Source organism: Natator depressus, chromosome 8, assembly GCF_965152275.1.
Source record: "Natator depressus isolate rNatDep1 chromosome 8, rNatDep2.hap1, whole genome shotgun sequence".
Classification (NCBI taxonomy): domain Eukaryota; kingdom Metazoa; phylum Chordata; order Testudines; family Cheloniidae; genus Natator; species Natator depressus.
In genome coordinates, this window is record NC_134241.1 from 56,723,916 (window position 1) to 56,751,325 (window position 27,410).

General features: G+C 40.1%; 1 long non-coding RNA gene across 1 annotated transcript in view; it reads left to right on the plus strand.

Annotated features, from left to right (window-relative positions):
* Positions 1-27,410, plus strand: part of LOC141992855 (uncharacterized) — a 473,559-nt gene that overhangs the window by 227,811 nt on the left and 218,338 nt on the right. The window contains exon 3 of the long non-coding RNA XR_012640668.1: positions 2,409-2,588. This is a non-coding gene — a long non-coding RNA (uncharacterized LOC141992855). The remainder of the gene's footprint in view (positions 1-2,408; positions 2,589-27,410) is intronic.

Genomic DNA, 27,410 nt, shown 5'->3' on the forward strand with positions numbered 1-27,410 from the left:
TCAGTTATCCTGGCAGCAAAATCACACATCTGTGACATCAGAGACCAATGCTTATGACCATCTCTTCCAAAATCATCAGTTTCTACTACTTGAAGTAAGGAGAATCTCCTTTATTATTAATAGTGGTAGAGTTCTTATCTTTAGTACACTGGGGGTACATATATATATTTTAAAAAAACCCACCAGCTAGTACATTACAAAACCCTACAGTAGATACTATGGTGATGGATGTTTTAGAACTATCACAGATAAACAGGTACACAGACCTGGGGAACAGAATGTGCTGGTTTGAGTAATCACACTAGGACAATTTTTTATGCACATACAGCTCTATTGATTTCAATCCAAGAATCAGTTTATCCTGTTTATAGCAGTTTCCAGGAACAACAATGGAAAGATGTAAAATTATCTAAAGTTACTCATGGACTCTGGTTATTGAAGATGAACATCTATTTTTAATGCTAAGCTTACTTTTAAAAGGAAAATTAAAAGGATGGTAAATGATCTGTACAAAGTGGTCCAGATATTGACCACAAATGTGCATGGATTATATTTACATTGATGTAAGTTACTTGCGTGTAAATGGGGAAAAAATTGATCCAAAGTAATTTCAGTCTATTGTGTAAATACACAAGCTAAAGCATTGCATATTTCACACACACAGCTTTTAAATACTACTTTCTTGGTGAATAATATCACAACTTTTTAAGTGTGTGCTTTGGAGATTGTTTCATTTATTGATTTCATTTGAACTCTTTCAAATCATAAATCTGATGTATAGTTTGTCCCTGGCAAGAAAGTAAGAGTAACATTGAACTCAAATGCTAATATAAACACTATACAGATTGAAAACAAAAGTAGAAATAAAAGATAATTTCCATGTTTACTATCAGGCGACTCATAATAAACAGCACCACAAAAAGGGTTTAATAAATGGGTTAATTTTGTGTGAGGGAAATTGCTGCTATGGAAATGTAATGCAGTGTCTTGGTACTGGAAATGGAGAAGGTTGATTTTACAGGATACAAACAACTGAATCACTAAAAAGATCATAATATATTCTCCAGCCACCCTTTTACAAAGCAAAACAAATACTGATCCAATGAGGTGTTTTTTCCCTATGTAAGAAATGCACGACTGAGCTGCTGGGCCAACTAAAATGACCATGCATCCTGGTTTGACCAGAACAGTCATAGATGTTCACATTCACAGCCCCCCACTCCCCAACTTTTGTTCTGTGTAATGGCCAGCACAACAGAGACCTGGTCCATGACAAGGATTCCTAGGTGCTATGATAATATTACTCCTAATAATAAAATAGTAAGCAGAATTTGCTCTGCATTTGCTTGGAAGAAACAGTCAAATGGGAAGCATTTATTGTGAACAGTGTTTGTAGTGAAGAGAGGTTGAAGGCATGTAGGCTACATCAGAACTACTTTTCTCTTGCTCACAGTGAATTTTAACACTGTTTAATCAGTGCTTCATATTGCATTGAGAACAATATGCAACTGAAAAAATCAGCCCCTCACAGAAATAGGCATGTTGCTGTTAGCTGAACAGCTGACTGTAGGTACAAGAAGTTTTGAAATGTGTGCTGATCCTTTGTATATCTATTTTGCAACCCTAAAATAACTGTGTGTAATCACTTTCCTGCTTCCAAATCTATTGCAAACCACCCCTGATTTCTGTGAAAGCATTGTGTGTGGTTTGCTAGTATTCACCTAATAGTCTGTGGATTAATTTTAGTTCTTTGGTTTGGTTTGTAGGAACTCTTCTGTGAGGGAGTGTGCTCACAGAACTGAGTTGGGCTAGGTGGGCTCAATCTGCTAAGTAGGCTGCAAATAGGGGAGCTTTAGGCTAGGCCTAAAGAGGCAGCTAATTAAAGAGAAGCTCACTTGTGAGGGACAGGCAGGGCTTCTACAAAAGACAGGAAACTGGAAGCAGTGGGGGCAGCAGACAGTCACTGGGAGGAGTGTTTCCGGGACTGCAAAGTTACTCCATGGGAGGAGGGAGTGAAGAGTATGGCAAATGCAGAGGAGAGGCTAGTCCCTGCCTGAGCCCCCTCTGGCGGTGGGCCCCTAATCCCATGGCCACCTCTAACCCTAGCTAGGGTAGCCAATTTTGGTTGGATGTAATCCTAGAGGTTTCATCATGTTACATAATTATTAATTAAAACTTAATCTTGGAGGATTGGCAACCCTAACCCCAGCCCGCGTATGCTTGTATTTAGTAGATGAAGATGAGCGACCAGACCAGCCTGCTTGGGCTGGAGCCAAGGGGGAAGGGCAAGCAGAAGGGGGCCTTCAGGGAGAACGTGGGAAGGGCTATGCCAGGATGTTGGGGGAGGCACAGCCTTCCCCTACCTACACTACCCACCACCTGTGCTTGATGTACTCTGCCTCCAACAGCTCCCGAAAGGGAAACCACAATAGTGACCTGGCTGGAGGACTGAGTCATGAAGAGGACAGCTGTGGCTTCTGAAAGCTAAAGATGAACTGCAGAGGAGAAAATGGGGTATAATTGCTGGAAGGGGTGTCGGCCTGATTGAGCTAATCTCCAAAACTGCCAGGGGGCAGCACCATCTAGTGGTGAGTACAGCAACCCATCACATCTTCATTTGAACTATTTTCTGTTCATGGTATGCATTCTGCCTCCTAAATCACACTAGAGAGAAAGTGGGTGAGCTAATATCTGCTATTGGACCAGCTTCTGCTGGTGAGAAAGACAAGCTTTCAGGCTTACACAGAGCTTTTCTTCAAGTCTGGGAAACCTACTCAGTGTGTCATAGCTAAATATAAGGTGGAACAGATTGAAATCTATGTTAGCTACTTACATTAAACAAGGTGAAATGGCCTATTAACAGCACTCCAGTCATAGGTGGGAGAAGAAGGTAGGGAGCGAGGAAGTATTAGTGGGTCAATAAGCCATAAATCCAGTGTCTCCATTCCATCTGATTTTTAGTGTCTAGTAAAGTAATGAATTTAAGCTTCCAGGCTCATCTTTTGAAGGTGAAGTACAGATTTCCTTGAGAATGAGGACTGAGAGGTCAGGTATGGATTGATCATTTTGTGAAAAAGTGTTTACTCACAGGTGATACGGTGTTTGTCTTTTATCATTTTCTTGTGCAAGTTCATTTCAGAGGGTAGTGATTGTCTGGTTTCATGCACGTAGTTCTTTGGCATTTAATGCACTGGATAATGTATGCTATATGTTGTGGTAGGCATATGTGGTGCCCATGGATCTTGAAAGGTGTGTTTGGGGGGTTGTAACCCACACGCCTCCAGGGTGTGGTGCTTTGTTCCATCTAGTGGCAATGAGATCACTTAGACACAGAGATTTGAGTCTGCTCTACTGCCTTAGCTAACAGGTAGTCTGGCATTCACCTCATGCAGTAGAGGTGCATGCACTAAGCTCCGGAAGTCCCAGGTTTGATCCCACCCACCAACAACTGGGGTCAGTTGGTGTTGCACATTAATAATTGTTGTGATATGTCTATGGATTTTTCATCTGTTCTGGAAGGGTCTGGTACCACTTTGGTTTTGTGTGGCTTGGTCTGTGGGGAGCTTGCTTCTGATAATGAGGTTGGAGAGGCTCGGGGTGGTGGAAGGCCAGAAGAGGGGGTTCAGGAAAGTCAGATGATAGCTTCTACTCTCTGATTCAAGAACTGAGACTCTTGAAAACAAGATAATTAAAATAAAATGACTAACCTGGAATAGTAAAAACAAACAGTGAATGTTTTCGTCTGTGCACAATACCTGTATTTACATGCAAAAAAAAGCTATTTGTAGAAACAGCCATTGCCCAAACACTTCTGCAAACAAAACCTGTTTGTATGAATGTTCCTGAACAGGAAGGGACATGAACACAGCTGAAATAAACTGCCATTTTGACTCAGTTTCCTTTGCTTGCTTTCTTTTTCTGAATGCTGCCCCAGAGGGGCATTTTCTTCTTTCACTCGTGACTGCTGTTCTATGCCAGCTATAGTGGCTCTCCACACTCAATTGAAGGGGACAAATAAGCAGGCTGGTATCAGGGCCTGAGTGAGGAAAGATATCAGCATCTTAAGGGCCTAACTGGCTCCTACTACTTCAGTTGACTGTCTATTCTTCTCAAGTGGGTTCAGGGAAGCAGCAGGAAGCTCCCTGAGAAGCTGGTGTTAATCAGTCCAGGCTCCTGGGGGTGCTAGAGAGGTATATAAGAGGCTCCTCCTCTCTCTCTCTGCAGCTCCTGCTGCTTTGTTATTCCCTCTCACTTTTTCTCCTGCCTGCCTGTTATGTCTCTAGTGCCCTCCAGCCCAGCAATCCACCATCTCTGTGCATCTAGAGGAGAGAGAATACACATGCACCAGCAGCAGACACAATATTCTACACTCTGGGTCCTAGTGGTGCCTCCCCACAGTCTGGCACCTGAGGCAGCCACCTCAGTTCGCCTCCTGGTAAGGCCAGCCCTGGCTTTAAAACATCCCTATGGCCTCCATGCTATTATATTCAAAGAGCAAAATATTGGGAGCAGCGGGGTTGTGAAGTGACCATCACTTTCTTTCAAATTAAGGAAATGTAACTGGAGACTGTATGAGAGCAGTGTCTCTCTGCTGCATGTGAATGAAAACAAAGTTGTAGCTACCTAATAGCTATCCCTGCTGCAGGTAGGGTGATTACTGTATACTTAAAGACCCAGTATGCAGAGAACAGTGGAATCTCTGCTAAGGCCTTGTCAGTAGGGTTGGGGTTTTTTGGAGGGGTGGGGGGGAGGGGTGTTAGTGGTATAAGTGGTTAGGGCTGGTTTTGTAAGTGATAATTATACCCGTACAGCCCCTAGAGTTTGGATGCTGTTTTACCAGTTGTGATGTGTCTGACAGTTTGCACCATGCCACAATTGCAGTTTGGCGATTCCCTTACTTTCCATCTATGGAGCAAGTATGCACATCTTCCATGTTGGATGCAGATATGGTTTAGAGCTGTCCATATGCACCATGGGGAGGAGAAGCCTGGCTCTTGCACAGCTGGATCATCAATTAAATTTTTGTTTGTCTGCAGCTGCCCAGGCTTCAGATCATCTTCTGTAAACATCCTTATCTACTGCCAGGAGGGCTGCGGCATGAGACCAGGAGGGTTTTCTTGAGCTTAGTCGGTGGCAAGGGTGGTGTTCTAGGTCATGTTAGTGTGGTATTTGCAATATCTATACGTATTCCTTAATTGTTGCAGCATCTCATCAGATACTTGCTGGTGCAATGTTAGTCAATACTGATAGCCATGGAAGTGGTGTTGGTGAGAGGGTGCCACTGAATATGCGAAGAGCATTGTTAATTGTGGTGCCCACTAAAATGGCATGTGGGCTTCAGCTCCAAACTGGAGCACAGTGTTCTACTGTGGCATGGACCAGGGCTAGTGCAGTATTTAGAGTGTATGGGTGTTGCTTCCCCAAGAGGTTCCTGCAAGCTTCTGTATGATGATGACCCTGGCATTCGTTTTCTTTTTGGTTTGTTCAAGGTAGCGACGGAAGCTGAGCATGCGGTCCAGGGTTATCCGCGGTGACCGCGGATAGTGATCGTGCAAAAACCGTGATCCACAGACATTGGTGTTTAATGTCTTCTTGGCCTGGGTGGTATCAAATGGAAAGCTGAGAACTGTTTTTGAGGTATTTGGTTTTAACCAACATGACCTGAAATAGGTTTCTAGTGCTTTTAGATCCTGTTCTAGAACCTATTCCGAAGTTTCAAATGAGGAAGCCTGAGTAGCCAGCACAATGTCATCCATGTACTTGAAGTTGGTGGAATCTTACTGGTGTATATAGGTTGAAAAGTGCTGGAGCTAGAATGGACCCTACAGTCTTACCAGTATAAAGATGACCTATATGAATAGTTTAGGAATAAGCTGTACTGAGCCCACTTATACCAGTTGAACTGTATTAACGCTAGGTGGCTTGTATCGCTTTGATTGCACTGGTACAGTTAAAGCAGTACAACTGTTTGTGCAGGTAAGGCTACCATATATAAACCAACCATCCTAAATTGTGCCACCCCTGGAAAATATCAATTTAGGAATTGCAGTGGGCTTACTTGGGATGTCAGTCTGATGAAATATTTGTATTGTGGTGGGTGTGAGTGTGGTCCTATGCCTCCCTATTCCCTCCACCAAATAACTTCATTCAGAGGTTTTTTACCACTTTTTTAATGCATAATGTACAGCCAGGGTTAGTTTTAGGGGTAAGCGAGCAGGGTGGTTGCTGTGGGCACCAACTTCATCTCTGAGTTGCTCAGCTTTCTCCCCACGCCCTTTTCAGTTGCTATGGGGGGAAGGAGAGCTGTTTTCCACCCTGGCTGGTAGAACACCAAGGGCCAGGCCTGTTCACAACAGACCAAAATATTAAAGGAGAGCACAACAGTTCTTTTAAATATTCAATAAATTCATCATATTGGGGAATTAGGGTTTTTGGGTTATTCCAATCAAATAAAAAAAAAAGCTGAGGCGAAAGGGAAGTAGAGGGAATAAATATTAAGACAAGTATTTTTCTATGATAGTACATCCCTCTGTGTGTGTGTGTGTGTGTGTGTATATATATATATATTAGTAAGAAGAGCAGATAATTTTACTTTAATATATCACTGACTTTTTAAAAACCTCACTTGAGCCAGTTACTCATTTATATACTGAAATGAGAATAAATAAATTAGCCTTTAAAATTTAGTGACCGCTCTAAAGATTCCATCTGTAATAAAGATTCTGAAAGAGCAGATGTAATCTTCAATTATTTCTCCAATAGCATCTGAACAAGACTTTGGGTAATAAGAAGAGAGACGTCTCCCTTTTACATATGTTGGCAACCTCTCTACACCTGTTTATTTCCTCTTTGCTGTGTAAAGAATCTGATCAGATAATTCTCTTTGCTGCATTTTACCACCTTTTGCGTCATGGAAACTTCAACAAAGAGCTACCAATAGTAAGATTGCCAGGAGAAGCCAGTCACAAAGGAAGGAGGATGAAATGGCTGGACTACAAAAGATCAGTTTGCAGCTGATTTCTGATGTAGATGTTTATGTTAAGGTATATTTGTGCGTTTTAGAACCTGATGCAAAGACTCTCATTGACTTTAATGGTCTTTGGTTCAGACCCATAAATGCAAAACAAAAATGTGATCTATATAAAATATATATATTTTTTTAAAGAATTTCTTAAGGGAATCCAAGCAACACATTAAGTCTGAAGTAACATTTGTCTATTCTTTAATCTTTTAAATAGTCCAAAAAGCAATACAGTGTAGGATCACAACCTTTTAACTGCTATTTTGTGTGCAGACCAATGCCCATTTGTACCAGTCACAAAACTAGCATGTAACTGGGTACAGTTAACATCTCTGGTAAAAGGAGAGACCCAATATGCAAGAGCAAGGTTATTGCAGGTCAAGGCTGAAGTGCATTAACAGAAGTGGGTGGGAAGTTAGCACAGCTAATGTCGGATTGTAATATGCTTATCTGTCTTATCTTCACTCCAACTATATTTTAAAACCATGATAAATAATTGCATATGATTTAATCAGTAAAATGTTTGCTGAAAAAACAACCTTGGCACTATACACAGTTCCAGTAAAATATCTGCACGTGATGTCACTCTAATCTTCAGAGGATCAAAGCCTGCCTGGTATTCAGAATGCTATTTTTTTCTTATCTATTCTGGCAAATTAATCTAAACCAGTTCTCCAAACCATTTTCAAGATGTCAGTTAAGAGTTTGTCAAATGGAAAAGTGAGGATTATCAGCCCTCTCTCCCCGCTCTTTAAAACTATGGGCACATGCTTTGATGTATCCATTGGGGATTTAAATACCTTTTGAATATTGTCTATTCACATACCTCCATTTACCCTAAAGATCAACTTCAATGGCAAGAAAATACTTTTAAAATTAAAGAATCCATTGGGCCAGATTCAAGTCAAGATCCTCAGCAGGGTGCATATCTAAAATGAAGTCCCAGTACAACTGGAAGCTTTGATGGCAGACCCTATACCAAAGCCATGGAGACTTAACTCCTTCTCTCCTAGAACTAGAGGTGAGTTCTTCAGAAGAAGGCAATATGAGCAGAAAGCTTCACTGCTATTTCCCATGCTTACTGTCTATTTGCAGGTACAACTGTAATACAAGCTCCAACTCGGATCAGGGCCATATGGTGCTTTATAAACACATGGTGAGACTGTCCCTGTCTCAATGAACTTGGAGTCTAAGTATTCAAAAAGACCAATTTTGGGAGATGGAAAACCAGAGGCATAATGATTAAGTGACTGGATCAATGTCCTGTAGCAGAGCTGGGAATCGAACTCCTCCTGAGTCCCACCCTAGTATGCTGTTCACTGGGTCAGATTGTTCCAACGCTTTGCTTATATCCGAAAATAGAGAATTCAGGCTCCAGCACTGTTAATAAGGTACTATTTAAAAATATTTCTAAAAAACCATACTCTAACACACAAGGTAGGTATAATCTCAAATGTTAGGAGCTACACCACTTGGGATCACCGTTTCTTACCAAGACTCATATAATGTTTGCCCTTTAAAGTCCTGCTAGTTGCCTTACTTAATGTCTTAACTTATCACAGTATTTTTAGTATTCTATCTAACTGTTCCTTTTTGTAGTAATACAATAAAGAGAAGCTTAGGTAATGCTACAAAGGCTGAGTTTACCTGAATGTTTGATTAAAAGAACCAACTGAGACCACTTTACTTACCCCCCCCCATGCCAAACTTCTCCCAGACCCCAACCTGAATCTTTTAGAAAGTTGTTTGCTGTTCTGTGCTTCTCCCCTCCCCACTCCACATGAGATGGAGAGAAGCTAAGAGAACAGCTGATCCCATGGTAATTCTAGCCTAGCCACAAGCGGGAAGTATTGGAAATCTTGAAAGAAAAATCCATTCCAGCTCTGCAGACTAAATATTTTGGTTGGCTTGACTGGAGTGCATGGAAGCATCCAAGCATAAGAGTGCTCAACTCATTTTTTTTTTCTTACGCTGTGGGCGAAATCCAGTTGCACCTTTCATGCAACTGAGTTTACCATAAGCAACGGAGCTATAATGATGTAGACCAGCAGAAGATCTCCCTCTAGAGTGGCATACTGGGTTGTGTGCTTCAGAGGGGTTAAACTGACCTCTTCGTTCTGCAGTATTTTGTAATTTATATGTGTGAAACACACTTTGCAGGTTCAGAGCCTTAATTCCCCCAAGAGCTATACAAGTATCTAATCATGTGCTTAAATTTAAAGATATGTGTAATCCTATCCCTATTTGTTCTCAAAGGATTTAAGCATATGCTTGTAATTAAGCACTTGGTTAAGTGCTTTCCTGAATCAGGCCTTAAAAAAGGAAATGCAGTTACCAACAAACTAAAAGAAGTCATCCAGGCCAACATATACTCTCTAAAGGTTAAAATATCTGAAGCTCACCTGTTTAGAAATAAGGAAAGCTGGAATAAGTTATCCTGCATCTTGGGACAATGCAGAACTGCTGTTCCTGCACTACAGAAATTGTGTTCAGTGCATCTCAAAAGGAAAACAAATTCCAGGGCTTTGTTTCTCTGAAAAATGGATCAAGCTGTTGGAATGTACATGATTGATCAAAGCCCGCTGAAGTCAGTGGGAAGACTCCCATTGGCTTCAATGGGCTTTGAATTAAGTCTCTCTCTCCACTCTTCCACCCCCCCGTCCCGTCCTGTCCCATGCTGAGCATCCACAGCTTCCTTTGACTTCCTTGGAAGCTGCAGGTACTTCTCACCTCTGAGAATCAGTCCACAAACCCTTAGGTTTTTACCTTCTTTTCTGTTTTAAAAGCTATGCTTATGGCACTGAATTACAGGTATTCTAGTTCTAACACAGTACGTCTTAAACAAAACACAATTTTGTACAACATGCAAAAAGTCAATCTTTTTGGTGTGGTAAAACTTAAATGAAATCCATACTATGCATTAAAAATAATGTAATTGCTTTTCTTTTCCATAAAATGTATTTCTCTCTTGCCCTTCTCCATAATGTCATTTGCCCTGCAGTAAAACGAATGGTTCTGAATCTTCTAATGGGCGATTTAAAAGCTGCCTCAACTTTGAGAAATGTTACCTTTTTCTAATTCTTCTCTGAACAAAAAGACATATTTCCGAAGTAATACCCCAACTTTGCATTTGGATGTTTTTTCCATATTTTGCTCACATTTTGAAACTCATTACTGTAAAAATCTTGGATGGGAGAGAACTGTGGTCTCATAATAAAATATAGACTGAAAAAGCGATCTGATGAGAACAATCTATGCCAACTCTCTGATTTAAGACAGTTTTCTTTCTTTATATTAGTTTTTTACATATGGTACCACCATTATACCTTTTCTCTTTTCAATAGCACATTAAATATTTAAACTATAAGGTTTGCTATCTACGGTTTATAAAATACAGCCTTTCACTCAAAATGTAGCTAAAGTGCATTTGGCATTAACTGAAAAGGGCTTATTTATTTTTATATATGTGATGCTTTGCTTAAAGTTGCTTCTGCCATCCATTTTCAGGGGTCTACAAGTTGGATATTACAAAATGGAAAAATCATTCCAGCATGAAACTCGATATAAAATCACGGGGATGCAAAGGCCAGCTTCTAATTTGGTGTAAATCTGCATGGGTCAACTGAAGTCACCAATTTATATTAGCGGAGGTGGTGGCCCTAATTTTTTAATTAAACTTTGAATATTTTTCTGTGCTTCTAAGTACAAAATCAAAGGAAAGAGATCCAAGCTGAAAGGTACTTCTTTGCATCCGTCTGATTGAGAAACAGTAGCTCCTGGACTTCACTTTAGTTAATTTTGGTGTAGCCATACTAAGTGTTGTGTGTTGGTTTTTGGTTTTGTTTTGTTTTGTGTTTTGTTTGAGGCAACTGTCAAAACTAGCAAATAAAATGCAAATCTGGATAAGACTACTAACCTAAATTCAGCTCTGGCACAAACTTCTGCAATTCCTTTTGGCAACATCAGGACTAGGGAAGAATTTAGTATGCTGAGACATATCTCCAGGTAGTATGAATTAGTGTTGCTACATTGACTTTAATGGAACAATACCGGTTTATACCAGCTAAGGATCAGGATTGCAAACATGACAGGCACTGTCATCTGCCACCTTTCCTTCACACCATCCCATCCCATCCCCCCCCACCCCCCAAAAAAGTATGTTTTCTCACCAACACCTTCAGGCAAAACTTCTATTAACGCTGAATAAGGACTACAGGATTTGTTCCATTGACTAATTATGAAATAAGCTCTTTTCAGAAAACACAAATTCAGAGAAGTACTTAAGCCTGTCACTTACAGTAAGGCCACAAATTTATCTGGCAGTGTTAAAGGGCCTTAAAGGGGGAATACAGCTATTCTAAGCTATTTTACCATGTTCATCTGTCCTAGAAATAGCTCTGAATCCCATTGGCAAAGCATGTGTCTCCAACCCCTCGAGGCAGGTCAGTGCAGAAGATAACAGACTTGTACCACTTCTTGTTACTCCATTAGCACAAATGATAGAGAAGTGTGCGGATGTACGTGTTAAGTGTGTGTAAAAATTCAAAACAAAACATTCCCTGCATAATCTTCTCCCAGTGAGGAGAGGATGAGAGAACAAACAAATGACAGATACTAGTCCTGTTGCTTAATGCTGTAGTGGAAGGCACTCAGATACTGTGAGTGCAGAATAAGGTCCTGTGTAGATACATGGCTAACCAAGTTTGCACTTGTGCTAGGTGGACTTCCTTGCACTGTTAATTCACTTGAGCCATAGAGGAGAATAAACAAAATATGCCTCAATAAAGGTTTCAAAAATCCTTATTTGGGAACCCTCTCTTTCTCCTCTCACTACGTGGGGGTAAAACATTTGTTTTTGCTAATAGTCATTCATATCTCATACTAATTATATCAACTGTGAAGTAACTAGTACTTCATATTGTGATAGAAAATCGGGTCAATTGTCTGTTCATATTACACTATGAAAGTGTACCTAGTAGCACCAAAAGCAACACTCCCTGGGAATAAGAATTACTCTCAGCAAACAGCATTAGCAACAGGAAATTACAAAGCAAATGTTTCTTCATTACCCACTAGAAATAGCACCACCAGAAACAGCAGTATGATCAAAAAAGAGAGCTGTGTTGAAGTTTTTGGTTCCCATGGCAACCATTGCTGCAAAACAAATGCATGCTTTTTGGGATGGAGGATAAACTTCAGTAGACATAGTATTATGATGATCAGCTTTGTGCAGAGAGTCCCACAAGTTCTAGATGCCAAATTTCTCTCTAGCCTTATTTTGAGGTATGGAGTGGTGCATAGTTCTTGTGGTAGCCCTCTGACTGAAATGTCTTTTATCCTTGAAGCCTTTACCATTAAGCTATGTCTACATTGCACACCACTAGTGGCGGTGTGCACACTAGGTGTAGCTGCACCTACAGTGAAAAGCAGGTTGAATCCACACTGTGGTGTGTAGCTACACATCTTAATGAAAGTCTGAGGAAGTGGGGAAAGGCTCTGGCAGCAAGGAGTTGCTGGAGCCTTTCCCTGCTGCGTCCGCTCTGCCAGACTCTTTCCCTCCCGCTGAAGTCTTTTTCTTACAGTGGGGAAAGACTTCAACAATAGAGAGGCAGTAGGATACTACACTGCTTTAAAAAAAAAGTGTAGGATAGACAGTGGAGGCGTTGCTTGGGCATGCAGAGATCCATATAGGGTTCAGGTGTGTCTTTACATGCTTAAACAGTGCCTCACTGCTATACCTGTGCTGGGGAAGGGGGGATATGCATTCTACATGCCACTGTAAGGATTGTGCATTGTAGACATACCCTAAGTATGAAGACTTACATTACAGTGGAATGCATGTGGAAGTTATATATAAGATTTGAGGCCAGAAGGGACCATTAAATTACACAGGCTAATCTCTGGTGGTGCATTTCAACCAGTTACTCCTGAACTGAACCAATAACCTGTGACTTGTTTGACTTCCTGAGATTCATCCAGCTCTTAATTTGAAGACCTCAAAAGATGAAGAATCCACCACTTCTCTTGATGGTTGGTTCCACTGGTTAATCATCCTCACTGTTTAAAAGTAAGTAAATAAAAGCTAAAGCCAATTTCAAGCACAGGAGGTGCCCAAGTACTCTCAATATTTATGAAGATAAATATAATATACTGGAGTATGCAAGGAACCTAAGCAGTTACACAGGATCTAATGGAAAAACATGATTCAAGCAGGGAAAAAAACCAGTGTGTATTGTATAATTGTCTTCCTCTGATGTTCAATTCTTTTTATAGCTTTGGTAGACTATTATAAGCAAGTTCCTTAGCTGCTGTAAAACAGTGTACCTTTTCAGACTTTTATAGAGCTTTCCTGATTGTCAGTAGCTGAGCTTTTAGTCCTTTATCTACCTGTTTTGAACTTTCCACTATTGTTTGGTGAATTCTAATTCTGTTAACTCTCGGGGACTACTTTTTCTCTCAATTTTAGCTGATGGATCATTAAGTGTCATTGTAACATAAGCTTATTTAAAGATATCCCTGACTGCTTTTGGCAATAGAAAAGGACTTGGAATTTAGTCTCTAAAAGTCAATATCTCTTCATTTAATGTAATTACTAAAAGACATTAACTTCTAGAAATTAGACATTAACTGTACATTTATGATATTTAATGTCTGCAGTGTGTAGACAGCATACACGTAAATGGGAATTTTTAAAAGTGGTATTTTAGAATTACAATTCATCAAGATCTTCACTACATGACTTTTCGGAAGCAGCAGCAAATCAATTCAGAAGTGAGAGTTATGGATTATAAATGTCTAGAGAAGTTGTCCAATAAAAATGGCATTAAAAATCTGTTCCACAGTTAATATTTTTAACACAAGACTGTGCAGCTTGCTGTGACCAAAATATGAATTACATTTGTGTGAATTGAGATTACCTTTGTTGTAGCTTGTAGAGAACATAAGAATGGCCATACTGGGTCAGACCAAAAGTCCATCTAGCCCTGTATCCTGTCTTCCGACAGTGGCCAATGCCAGGTGCCCCAGAGGGAATGAACAGAACAGGTAATCATCAAGTGATCAATCCCCTGTTGCTCGTTCCCCGCTTCTGGCAAACGGAGGCTAGGGACACCATCCCCACCCATCCTGGCTAATAGCCATTGATGGACCTATTCTCTTTTGAACCCTGTTATAGTCTTGGCCTTCACAACATCCTCTGGCAGAGTTCCACAGGTTGACTGTGCGTTGTGTGAAGGGATACTTCCTTTTGTTTGTTTTTTAAACCTGTTGCCTATTAGTTTCATTTGGTGACCCCTAGTCCTTGTGTTAGGAGAAGGAATAAATAACACTTCCTTATTTACTTTCTCCACACGAGTCCTGATTTTTATAGACTCTATCATATCCCCTTTTAGTCGTCTCTTTTCCCAGCTGAAAAGTCCCAGTCTTATTAATCTCTTCATACGGAAGCTGTTCCATACCCCAATCATTTGTGTTGCCCTTTTCTGAACCTTTCAATTCCAATATATATTTTTTGAGATAGGATGACCACATCTTGTACAGTGTGTGCAGATGTGGGCAAACCATGGATTTATATAGAGGCAATATGATGATTTCTGTCTTATCTATCCCTTTCTTAATGATTCTCAACATTGTTAGCTTTTTTTTGTCTGCCACTGCACATTGAGTGGATGTATTCAGAGAACTATCAACAATGACTCAACGATCTTTCTTGAGTGGAATCAGCTAATTTAGACCCCATCATTTTATAGGTATAGTTGGGATTGTGTTTTCCGATGTGCATTACTTTGCATTTATCAACATTGAATTTCATCTGCCATTTTATTGCCCAGTCATCCAGTTTTGTGGGATCCCTTTGTAGCTCTTAGCAGTCCGCTTGGGACTTAACTATTCAAATTTTGCCACCTCACTGTTTACCCCTTTTTGCAGATCATTTGTGAATCAGTTGAATAGAACTGGTCCCAGTACAGGCTCCTGGGGAACACCACTATTTACCTCTCTATTCTGAAAACTAACCATTTATTCCTATCTTTTAACCAGTTACCAATCCATGAAAGGACGTTCCCTCTTATCCCATGATGGTTTACTTTACTTAAGAGCCTTTGGTGAGGGACCTTGTCATAGGCTTTCTGAAAATATAAGTACAGTATATTCACTGGATACCCCTTGTCCACATGCTTGTTGACCCCCTCAAAGAATTATAGAAGTTTGGTGAGGCATGATTTCACTTTACAAAAACCATGTTGACTCTTCTCCAGCAAATTATGTATATCTGTGCCTGACAATTCTTTACTATAGTTTCAACCAGTTTGCCTGGTATTGAAGTTAGGTTTACTCGCCTGTAATTGCTGGGATTACCTCTGGAGCCCTTTTTAAAAATTGGCATCACATTAGCTATCCTCCAGGCATTTGGTACAGAAGCTGATTTAAATGATAGGTTACAGACTACAGTTAGTAGTTCTGCAATTTCACATTTGACTTCCTTCAGAACTCTTGGGTGAATACTGTCTGGTCCTGGTGACTTATTACTCTTTTTAATTTATCAATTTTTTCCAAAACCACCTTTAGTGACACCACAATCTGGGACAGTTCCTCAGATTTGTTACATAAAAAGAATGGCTCAGGTCTGGGAATCTTCCTCAAATCCTCAGCCATGAAGATTGATGCAAATAATTCATTTAGTTTCTCTGCCTTATCCTTGAGTGCTCCTTTAGCATCTCGATCACCTAGTGTCCGCACTGGTTGTTTAGCAGGCTTCCTGCTTCTGATGTACATATTTTTTTTCCTATTACTTTTTGAGTTTTTGGCTAGCTGTTCTTCAGATTCTTTTTTGGCCTTCTGTGAGCGGGTGGACTAGACCCAAAGACCCCTGCTGGAGACCTCCGGGTTCTGTCATACCCATCCAAGGAAAAGATCAGTAGAGAAGTCCTCCAAGTGGCCTAGAGTGGTTGCGAGGAAGCAACCCATCAGAGGGGCTGCTGGAACCACCAATTAGGGGCCAGGAGGGCCATATAAAAGGAGCTGCAGAACAGAGCCGCAGTTAGTAGCTCCTTGGAGCTGGAGAAGGAAGGACTGTGTGCTTGGCTGGCAGAGCAGCAGGATCATGGATAGCTAAGTTGGGGGCAGGGACTGGGGGAGCGAGAGGATCCTGGCTGGCTGGCTGCTAGGACTGAGTAGGGACTGAGCCCGGGGAGGGCTGCAGGAACATAGTGTCTTCCAGGAGGAAGCCCTGGAGATACAGCCCCATACCAGGGCCGGGACTACTTACTGAAAGAATGCAGACATGCCCAATCAGAGGGGGGCACTCGTGAGACTTGGGTGTTGATCCTGTTACACCTTCCTAATAACATTTTACACTTCACTTGCCAGAGTTTATGCTCCTTTCTATTTTCCTCATTAGGATTTAACTTCCACGTTTTAAAGGATGCCTTTTTGCCTCTCACTACTTTTTGCTTTGTTCAGTCATGATGGCACTTTTTTTGTTCTCTTACTATGTTATTTATTTTGGAGTATACATTTAAATTGAGCCTCTGTTATGGTGTTTTAAAAAGTTTCCATGCAGCTTGCAGGGACTTCACTTTTGGCACGGTACCTTTTACATTTCTGTTTAACTAACTTGTATTTTTTCTGTAGTCCCCCTTTCTGAAACTAAATACCGTGTTGGGCTTCTGTGGTGGTTTCCCACCACAGGAACGCTAAATTTAATTATATTCTTGTCATTATTACCAAGCAGTCCAGCTATATTTACCTCTTGGACCAAACCTATGCTAAACTTAGGACTAAATCAAGGATTGCCTCTCCTCTTGTAGATTCCAGGACTAGCTGCTCCAAGAAGCAGTCATTTAAGGTTACAAGAAACTTTATCTCTGCATGCTGTCTTGAGGTGAAATGTACCCAGTTGGTATGGGGATAGTTGAAATCCCCCATTTTTTTAAAAATTTTTTTAGCCCCTCTAATCTTCCTGATCATTTCACAGTCATCATCACTTTCCTGGTCACATGGTTGGTACTAGATTCCCTACTGCTAAATTCTTATTATTCAAGGATGGAATTACTATCCATAGAGTTTCTATGGTACAGCTTGGTTCATTTTAAGATTTTTACTTCATTTGATTCTGCGCTTTCTTTCCCATATCTTGCCACTCCCCCCACCAGGATGACCTATTCTGGCCTTCCGATGTATTTTGTACCCTGGTATTACTGTGTCCCATTGATTATCCTCATTCAACCAAGTTTCTATGATGCCTTTTATATCAATAGCCTCATTTAATACGAGGCACTCTAGTTCACCCCTCTTATTATTTAGAGTTCTAGCATTGGTGCCTCAACCTGCAGCCCCCTCCCACATTCCAAATCCCTGAGCCCCAGCCTGGAGCACACTCCTGCACCCCAAACTCCTCATTCACAGGCCCAGACGAACCTGCACCCCAACCCTCTGCCACAGCCCGGAGCCCCCTCCTGTACCCTGAACCTCTAATACCTGGCCCCACCCCAGAGCCTGCACCCGGAGCCCTTGCCTCCTCCTACACCCCAGCCCAATGAAAGTGAGTGAGGGTGGGGGAGAGCAAGCCATCGAGGAAGGGGGAAATGTAGACTGGCTAGAGCATTACTTGATCATTCTGTGTTTTTTGGTTTTTGCTTTTTTTTTTTTTTTTTTTTTTTTTTAATATGGCTTGTTTTGCTGTCTTCGGTTATTAAGGCTACAAAGGAATTGGCCTTGGAATAGGACAGTTGGGGGCACCCCCCGCAGACTCTCTCAACCTCCTCTCTTGGGTTGGAATACCCCATCCGTTGGTGCTTCTGAGTTACCTAGAAGAGCTGCTTCTCTATGTTCCTACTCTCTTTTTCTCTCTCATTTGAATAGACTATCTCTATGTAATTGAACAAATCCCACTGTCTGCTTAATGTTCAGCCAGGAAGAACACTGGAGCCATGTGTGGGCTGGGGGTAGCCTAACATACTACACATTAATTTCAGGCAGAGATCTTTCCCTCGCATTTAAATATATCAGGAAACTATGTTGATATTTGGTGCTGGTCAAAGATTCAGGTCTTCTAGGATAAGGGAATTATTCACATCTGCTGCCTAGATAGACCTGTCAGTGCAGAGGATTAGGCAAATTAGCATATGAAAGGTTCATTTGTGTTTGGGAATTTGACTTCTGCATCTTCAAGAAAGGGGAAAGTGAATTTGGAAGCTTCATTTTGTTAATGAATATTTTGAAAAAATGTTCAGTCTGTGTAAGTGTTGCAGTATTAGGTAGATTAGCAGGCTACAATGTGTGGATCCAGGAATGACATTATCATCAGGCGGGCTAGGAGTGATGGATCAAAAAAGACCTTTGCACTTTTTTTTTACATTTCCACAAAAGCTTGAAAAACCCAAAAATGAAAACAAACAAGACCATGGCTTTGTAGGTATTATGGTTTTGGCCAGAAAATTCATCCGTGTACTTTCCACTAATGCTTGATTGCATATGTAAGTCCAAAAGTAAGTAATTCAGGGCTGGTTCAGACAGTGTCACCAATCAAGCCTGCAGCCATAAGGGGTGGGTCTTGGGCAAACCAACAATTCTAGTGTTGTTTAATGGTGGTTGTGGACTAATGTGGTAGGGTGACCAGATGTCCCGATTTTATAGGGACAGTTCTGATTTTTTGGGTCATTTTCTTAAATAGGCTCCTATTACCACCCCCACCCCCTTCCCGATTTTTCACATTTGCTGTCTGGTCACCCTACAATGTGGTGACGTGCAGCATGACTTTTCTAAGTTACGAGTTTTTTAATCTTCTGACAACTGTTGTTGTCTAGATGCACTCGCAGCTAGTAAGCAAATGGCACCCCATTTTGGATTTAAATGCAGTCCTCAAGTGCTGAAGATATAAGTTTTGTATAATGGGATTGTAACTTACTGCACAAGCTAAGTGTATTTCACCATGTTTCTTTCCTTTGTAAGAGATTGCCACTTAGTACATTTGTGTTCAAATAATGTGCATACAATCACAGGATAAAAAAAGTAACAATAATCCATTAATATTTTCACCGTTACCCACCATCCCAAGGTCCTACAGAAGCCATGGCATTTTCATATATTTAGAATAGGAGATGCAGAGAAGCGCCAAATATTTGATGGTGCCCACTATGACAGAATGATGCAGGTACATTAAATGCACTACATACCTGAAGACACTAGAGGGAGGTTGAAGGAGTGAGTCAGCAGGAAGGAAAAAATAAGATGGTCAATTTTTGAGTTTTCTTGAATCCACTACAAAAGATTTTACCCCTGCTCTCCTGTTGATAATAGCTCATCTTAAGTGATCACTCTCATTACAGTGTGTATGGTAACACCCATTGTTTCATGTTCTCTGTCTATAAATCTCCCCACTGTATTTTCTACTGAATGCATCTGATGAAGTGAGCTGTAGCTCACGAAAGCTCATGCTCAAATAAATTTGTTAGTCTCTAAGGTGCCACAAGTACTCTTTTAAATTCCACTGTTTATTTTCTTCAATCAGATAATAGCAGAGGTGTGTTTTCCCCAAAAGATAAGATGTGGTGATCATCAGACCTATGTACTATCAACATTTTCCCGATTGAAATGATGTTTTTCATCAAATTATTTTTCCCATGGGCGGGCGGATATTATTTTCAATTATTCCTTTATACTTTTTTTTAACGGAAACTTTTTTATTAAATGTTCAGGGTCCCCTCCCCCCTTATATTTCTCCCACTCTTCTTTTTTTCGCTCCCCCTACCTGGGTTTTTTGCAGCCTGAAGGTTTTTTGCAGAGGATTTTGCTTAACCACATTTACTATTCCACTTGTGAGAGAAACAAAAGAAGCAATAGAAAGATGGCACCATAAATTCCCATGGCAAACTAGCTTTTTCATTCACACTACTAGTGTCACTCTCATTAATATATAACATCGGATACTATTAACTGAGCTTTTATACTTCTTATGTAAGCAACAACTTCTGCAAGTCAGGAATCCTTGTGTTTCCATGGTCTTTGACAGTGTTGGAATCAACTTGTTTGATAAAGCAGTTTTATTTCAGTCCAGAGCAGAAATATAACCAGTGATGAGGGAATCTAAAAATGAGATGAGCAGAAATCTAAAAAGGAGAGGGAGGTTATAGATATTGGCATCTAAATTTCAGAATTTTCTTGCATAATTTCGTTAAAGCAGTGTCATGGAATTTCAAGAGCTTAATCTGCAACCAGGGACATTTAAGTTAGATATTAGGAAAAGCTCGTAGTTTAAATAAGGGTAGTTAAGTTTGGCAATAGGCTTCTATGGGAGGTTGTGGAATCACTATCCTTGGAGGTTTTAAGAACAGGTTGGAGAAACACCTGTCAAGAATGGTCTAGGTTTGTTTGGTTCTGCATCAGCACAGGGAGCTGTACTTGATGACTTCTCATGGTCCCTTCTAGCTATACATTTCTATGATTTCCCCTCCTTGTTCCTCAGTTTCCCCATGTGTGAAATAGCAGCTAATGGTAGTGCTTTACAAGAGAAATCAGTGCACTATAAAGCACTAGGTAAGAACTAGATATTATTCCATTTTGACATGGTAAAGGATATTTGTGTGAAGACCCTTGACCTCTGAAGCTATGTGGGGCCTTCAGCTCCCATTGAAGTCAAGAGGACTAGACTGAGCAATTCATATGGAGTAGGAGTTTTGGACAAGGAATATTTTTTTGAAGGTGGTGTCCTGTGTTTCTTTCATGCAGGAGCACTGTGCACCCCTGGATTTGGAGTGGAATCTGAATTCTGGCAAGATCAACCATACTAAATATTGATTTCAAGATGTCTTTTAATTTGTGCTACTGGCTGATTTGTTCAAAAAAACCTGACATTCTGTGGGTACTATTGAAAAGTTAGAGAGCAAGTTCAAAGAGATTGAAAGAGCTTTTCAGAGTTAATGCTAACTGTCAGGCAAGTATGAATACCGAGAATGAACTGCAGAATGATTCACATTTTTAAACTGGTCTTGCTAATAAATCCATAGATGCTGATAATGCTTCTGATAGTGACAGTGATAAGTGGGATGTATTATCTGATGAAGATTAGAGGCCTCAAAGTCAGAACAAACCTCCTGAACAGGAATCCCATGGTACTGTAGCACCATTTATGACCTCTGACAAAGAGATAAGTGGCCTGGTATGGCATCTATTTACTGGAAATAAATGATGATAAATAGTGAATCTGGCTGAACTATGGCTGGGAGAAAATTTATAGCTCTCATGGGTGTATTTTTGGGTTAGTCATTCTGCCAGAAATATTTAGAAACAAATGTCCATGCACAAGCATTTGTGTGCTCTGCTATTAGAGAGGGGCTGAATAAGCATCCCTGTTTTCTCACTGCAGCTCCCTTACTATATTCCTTATCTCTGTCAGATGTCATCACTCTCATCAATAACTTCCAACAAGCCCTTCTGGCTTCCCCTGGGATCTGTTATCTTATGTTTATTATGTCATCTCTACCTTCTCTCTCACTTGTGATTCCTCCATTGTCCTGAAAAAGGCTCACCTTGGACTGCAGTCTGAACTGGATTTTAAAAGAGAGCAAGATTTCTCACCAGATGGGTTTTACTCTAAAAGCTTTAGCCCCAATGCATCTTAAAGGGATAATAAATTATCTTCGAAAGAAGAAAAGGCGACTAGAAATTAATATTCTGTACCAATGGTTCTCATCCATGTTAGCAACAGAAAAGTGTCAGGATCTCATTCCCATCTAGCCAGATGATGTGGCCATGTGCCTTCAAAGCCTCTTGGGGTTGTGACCTTCAGGCTGGCAACCCATGCACTACAGGACTTGAAATAATAGATATCCATTATTGACCTGACTTTCACCAACGCTTAGGTCTACTAGCTCCCAATTTTGCAGAAAGAGAAAGTGAGAGGTTTAGTTCAACACTTCAAATGTGGCCACTCGTTTGTGGCTGTTTCAGTTGTTGGGTCCCCAATTTGAGATACAATGGGTCAAATTTCCTTTTGGAAGTTCTGAAAGGAACAAAGGGTTTGGATGAACGTTCCCAGAAGACCTGGTAAGGGATGGCTGCTGCATACATTGTGAAGTGTGCGGAAGCTGGGGAAAAGGTTTGGTAAGAACCACTGCCTCTACTGGGGCCTGATTCAATGCCCTTTGAAGTCAGAGCTTTTCAGGTAGTCCTTGAAAGAGCTGGTGGGAAGGGGGTTAGAAAGCGCTACTGAACACTTTGAGGATGTAGCCAGATACCTAACTCTCATACACCTTAGGAGTCTGTGAAGTCCACATCTTTACTCTGGCATTTTTAATGTTCTGTGTAACTTCAATATTCACTCTAGAACTAGAGTGAAGAACAGTTCATGTGCTCAGAGTGTATAATGAAAATACTAACACAACCCTGTTTTGAGGGTTTAGAATTCAGCTGTAGCGATGGTCTCTGGGCTTTAACTATTCAGCGCACCTGAACTTAAAAAAAACAGTGCTGTTGGACTAAATTAAAAACAAAAGTGTAACTTGAGGGTATTACAGTCCTATTTCAAATTAAAGCTACATCCTAGCTTTATTTATTACAAAAAGCCTAGGAGGGATGTTGTCAACATAGCACTAAACAGAAGGCATTAAATTGCCAGGAGGAACATATTTGTTATGACAAAGTAGGTAAAGCAGCCACTGGTATTTGGCCAAGTAAAAACTGAAGGACTAGTAGTTAAAATTTCAGAAATGCATCTTCATCTGTTCCACACTTCTGTTTTCTCAGGTTCCTGGATGGTGAGAAACTAGATTATTCAGAAGCCAAGACTTTTCCATGTTGTACGTCTAGATATTTTGGGTTACATTCCTTTGCTTTGTTTTGTTTTTGTGTTTTCCCCATGTTGATATGAGGTTTATATTTTTTTTCTCATTCTGATCTTGTATAAATCAAAAATGGGTAGGACTGCTTAAGGTTCAGAGAGGATGGTCCAACAATGCAAAATCTGGTTAGGGAGCTGAGCTGAAATTGACTGGGGATGAGGAAGGAACTCGTGTGTGTGTGTGTATGCACTTTGGATTCTGAGCTTGAAAGTGTATTTAACTAGGCAAAATAGATAGTAATACCTGTGAGTATCACATGGAACAAATCTCTGATTGTACCAAGCAACAACTGAGGCTTTAGACTTTTTTTGCAAAATGCATCCCACAAATTTCTGTCCCTGCGTCTGTCTGTCGTACATAAACTTCATAAGCTATAAATGCTTGAGTTCAGTTCAAAAATGGCTTTAAACTCTTCCAATTCACCACATCTCTTTATTTTCTTTAAACTTTAGGTGATGGGGCAGTTAACTAGTCAGCCAGGAGTTGACTTCTTAGAACATTTTGTATTTATAAGCATACATGTTTAATTCCAAATGAGTAACAAATAGAAGAGACAATGTACTTTAGTGCCTCAACTCATGTAGCACACAGTAACTTAACACTCCATAAGAGAAAGCCCTATGTTACAATGACACTTCGAATAGACTTTTAAATAACCATTGCAGAGATCTGAATTTATTCATGAAGTTCAAGCATCTAGCACACACATGAATATCTAACAATCCTTATTTTCCTCACATCTTGGAAGAAGATAAGCGATGTTTAGCTGGTCATCACAAAGGTATTGGTATTAACTACAATAATGGGCATTCATATTCTTGTGTCTTCTATCAGAAGAGCCCTCCAAAGACAGGAATTTTATTATGTGTGCCTGGGAAGGAGAGCAGTACAGCCTGGGATTTGTATCTGCTTAGTCTGGCTATGATTCTGTTAATTCAAAACAGAAGTAAATAAAGGTGTGTGGGATGAACATGGAGGGGGTTTTCCTCCCATAGGTCCATATATTTCCTGTGTGTGTGGTTTTTAGAAAGTCCTTTGCTGAGTCTGAGTGTTACGTGACAGTGTAAGCAAGTTATCGTCAGGGAGGGGAACAATAAACTAGAGGGTCCACAGTTTCACTGAAACCCTGGGAGTATGCAGCCACTGTTGCGGGGCGGGGGGAAGGAAGAAGGCCTTGAGAGAGCGGTGTTTAGTTTCATGGACTAAACCAGGGGTCAGCAACCTTTCAGATGTGGTGTGCCGAGTTTTCATTTATTCAGTCTAATTTAAGGTTTCACGTGCCAGTAATTCATTTTAATGTTTTTAGAAGGTCTGTTTCTATAAGTCTTTAATATATAACTAAACTATTGTTGTATGTAAAGTAAATAAGGTTTTAAAAATGTTTAAGAAGCTTCATTTAAAATTAAATTAAAATGCAGAGCCCCCCAGACTGGTGGCCAGGACCTGGCCAGTGTAAGTGCCACTAAAAATCAGCTTGCGTGCCACAGGTTGCCTACCCCTGGACTAAACAATTGGACTGTGGGTTTCCTATTGCCAAGAAGGGTGTCAGACACTGGATCTGCACTTTGAATATGTGCCCAGAAGACCAGAGCAAGAGCATGTGAGACCCAAGTTTTGGTCTCAATACAACAGCCTGGTGAGCATTCAGGAGGGGGATCTCATTCAGTGTTGTAACAACTTAGTACAAAGATTGATATTTTGCTAGAATATAATAAATTATCTCAGTTAGACAGGAACCTCTCAGGCCACAGCAAAATTTATTTTCAAAGAGATGTTGAAAGTCCATTTCTTCAGCCTCAAAGCTTTAAAAACAAATCCAGTGACTAAATTCCTTCAGTCTGACTCCCCTGAGCATGGGTCCTCACCAGTTCAGTCAGATTCATTTTGTTGAGGTAAAAGGGTCTGTAATAAAGGATGCTCAGATTTTTGTAAATAGCTTTTGTTGATTGACAATGATCAGTGATGGAAACATTCCTTTGCAATATATATAGTTCATACAAAAGGTATCATGAATTGGGGGAGGCTTTCACACGCTTTGCTTTGCTTTCCTTTCCTTGGGGACAGATTCTAATGCCCTTGTTCATACTGAACAATACTTTTCCTCATGAGTCATTCCACTGAGGTCAATGTGACTATTCGTGGAGTCAAATGCTTCTAAACTGCAATAAGGTATCAGCATTTGGCCCTTGATTTACTGGAGCAAAGGACATAAAAAGAAGTACCAAGAAAAGAACAAAGTTAGATTTGACATTGGCAAGATGCGTTAGACGTGTTGTCTGCTTGTAGATTCCAGGCGTGGGTCTAAAATATTCATGGAATAGAAATGGCCTAACATCCAAAACTTCTCAAAGTTCAGATGCAGGGCTAAAGATCTAAAGGAGAGCTATTTAATTTGAACAAGGAATTAAAAGGAGACACTAGTAACATGTCCCATGTAACACTTTATCAGAGATGCCAGTATCTATAAAGAAAGGGCTGATCTATTCTTGCAGTTTTAAGGTGCATATAATAACAAATGTGAAAGACGCACCAGGATCCTTGTGGTGATAGGTATTGTTCTTGACAAACAGGCTGTGCCAGCTAACTGAGATGTCAAAATTTAGTACTGTTTTGTGAGGAACAGCAGATACCTGTAGCAGAAGAATTGGCTAGTTTGCCTGCTATTTAAGGCATATTAATAATACAGTAGATTTGATTTCTTAAACTCAGACTAAAGGCTATATTCATATTGTATACAAAAGCTTTGCAATACCTTTGCAATTGAATCACATTCTTTCATATTTTTGGTTCTTAGGTAATTCTCCTTTTTGATTGATCAACAAGCATCATGCTTCCTTCCTCTCTGTGCCAATGTCTAGTGTGCGCCTCAGAAATATTTCTGTTCCTCAAGTTGTGGTACTCATGAAAGACTTTGTTTGGCCTATGTCTCTGGCCTGTTATATTTATTAGCTCTGGAAATGCACTTATTCCATGGGTTTAATGTAGGAACAAATGTATCATCCTTCTTGGTCCTCAGCAGGGATTGAATTCAGGACTTCCACAGCTAAAGATTGAGCTTCAGCCATTTTCAGGTAAAAAGGATTGGGTCAGCATAATGGAGCCCTAGGTTCCCAGTTGTGGGTGTGGGCGATTCCCTCAGCTCAGACACTGTGGAAGACAGCCATAAGATTGCCTTTCAAGGATACCATAGCAAGCCCTGTCATAGGGGACATACCAGGATGGGGCTCAGGACAAGAGAAACATCTTGCAGGACAATGGAGATTTTATGCTACGTAGTTGTAGCCATGTTGGTCCCAGAATATTAGAGAGACAAGATGGGTGAGGTAGCTACTTATGCTAAACAATCTTTTCCACCTTGCGTGTAGCTGAGATGCTGGGTATACCTTTCCCAGACTTGAAGAGCTCTTTGTGGCTCAATCTTCTCTCTAGAGAAGTTGGTCCAATAAAATATATTACTTCACCAGCCTCTATAGCCTCTGGAGAAGCCCAGGTATAGGAATGGGCAAAGATGGCTTAATTATTTTCCTAAAGAGATGTTCATTCTCATTTGTTGGTATAATCATTAAAACATGGTAACTTGCAACCAAATATAGCAGCTTTTATGCTCAATTTGGAACTTTTGCCCACCAGGAGGATATACTCCATCTATATATATTTATTTAAGCAATTATATAGCCTAACATACATTTATTCAGATCCTTAATTCACTGTTTTATAACAATGTAAAATGATGTATTTCTTAATTATTAGATAGCTTTCTGCTCAGGATTTGTGTTAAGCTACGTTTGGATGAAAATTGGAATTCAATTAAAAGTATACAAAACATTTAAAATAGTTTTATTTAACTAATGAACTATTTTAAAATGTGCTGGATGTGTAAGAAAAGCATTGCTAAAACATGGCTTGCATTTAAAACTGATTTATTAGAGTATTAACTATAGTTAAAGAATTGATTGTTTCTCATCACCATTGGCCAGATTTTCAAAGGTATTTGGGCACCTAAAGATATAGACAGGTACCTAGAGGTTTTTCAAAAGTGCCTACATCCCTTGGAATGTGTGGACCCTGATTGTCCTACTCTCCTACCTGGTTTTATTAGTGTGGAAGAGGGAAAATAAGCTTTCCTGCTTTTTCAACTTCCAGTCAGTGTTTCAACTTAAATGAAGTAATTCAAATACAGAAAAGCTTTTCTGCCCAACAGACACTGAAAATCCCTTATATTTGGAAATAAGTAATTACCAGGTTTTGTTCCATTATAGAGACTGAAAATAGAAATTGTGATAGATTTATAAACCTTGATTGAGACCTCAAGAATATTTTCCCCTGTGGTTCTGTACACAATTAAACCATACACACAGAGATCACCCTTTAACTGTAAAATTTGAGGAAGGCTCACTGATGCAGCATATTTGAAAATATGCATTTAAATTTGAATAAATTATAGAAAGTTTAGGTCTTAACATAGGTTGTCATAATTTCAAATTTAATTTTAAACAGGCTTCTTCTTTAAAAAGAAAAATTAATTGAAATAAAAAAATCTGATTTTAAAAATG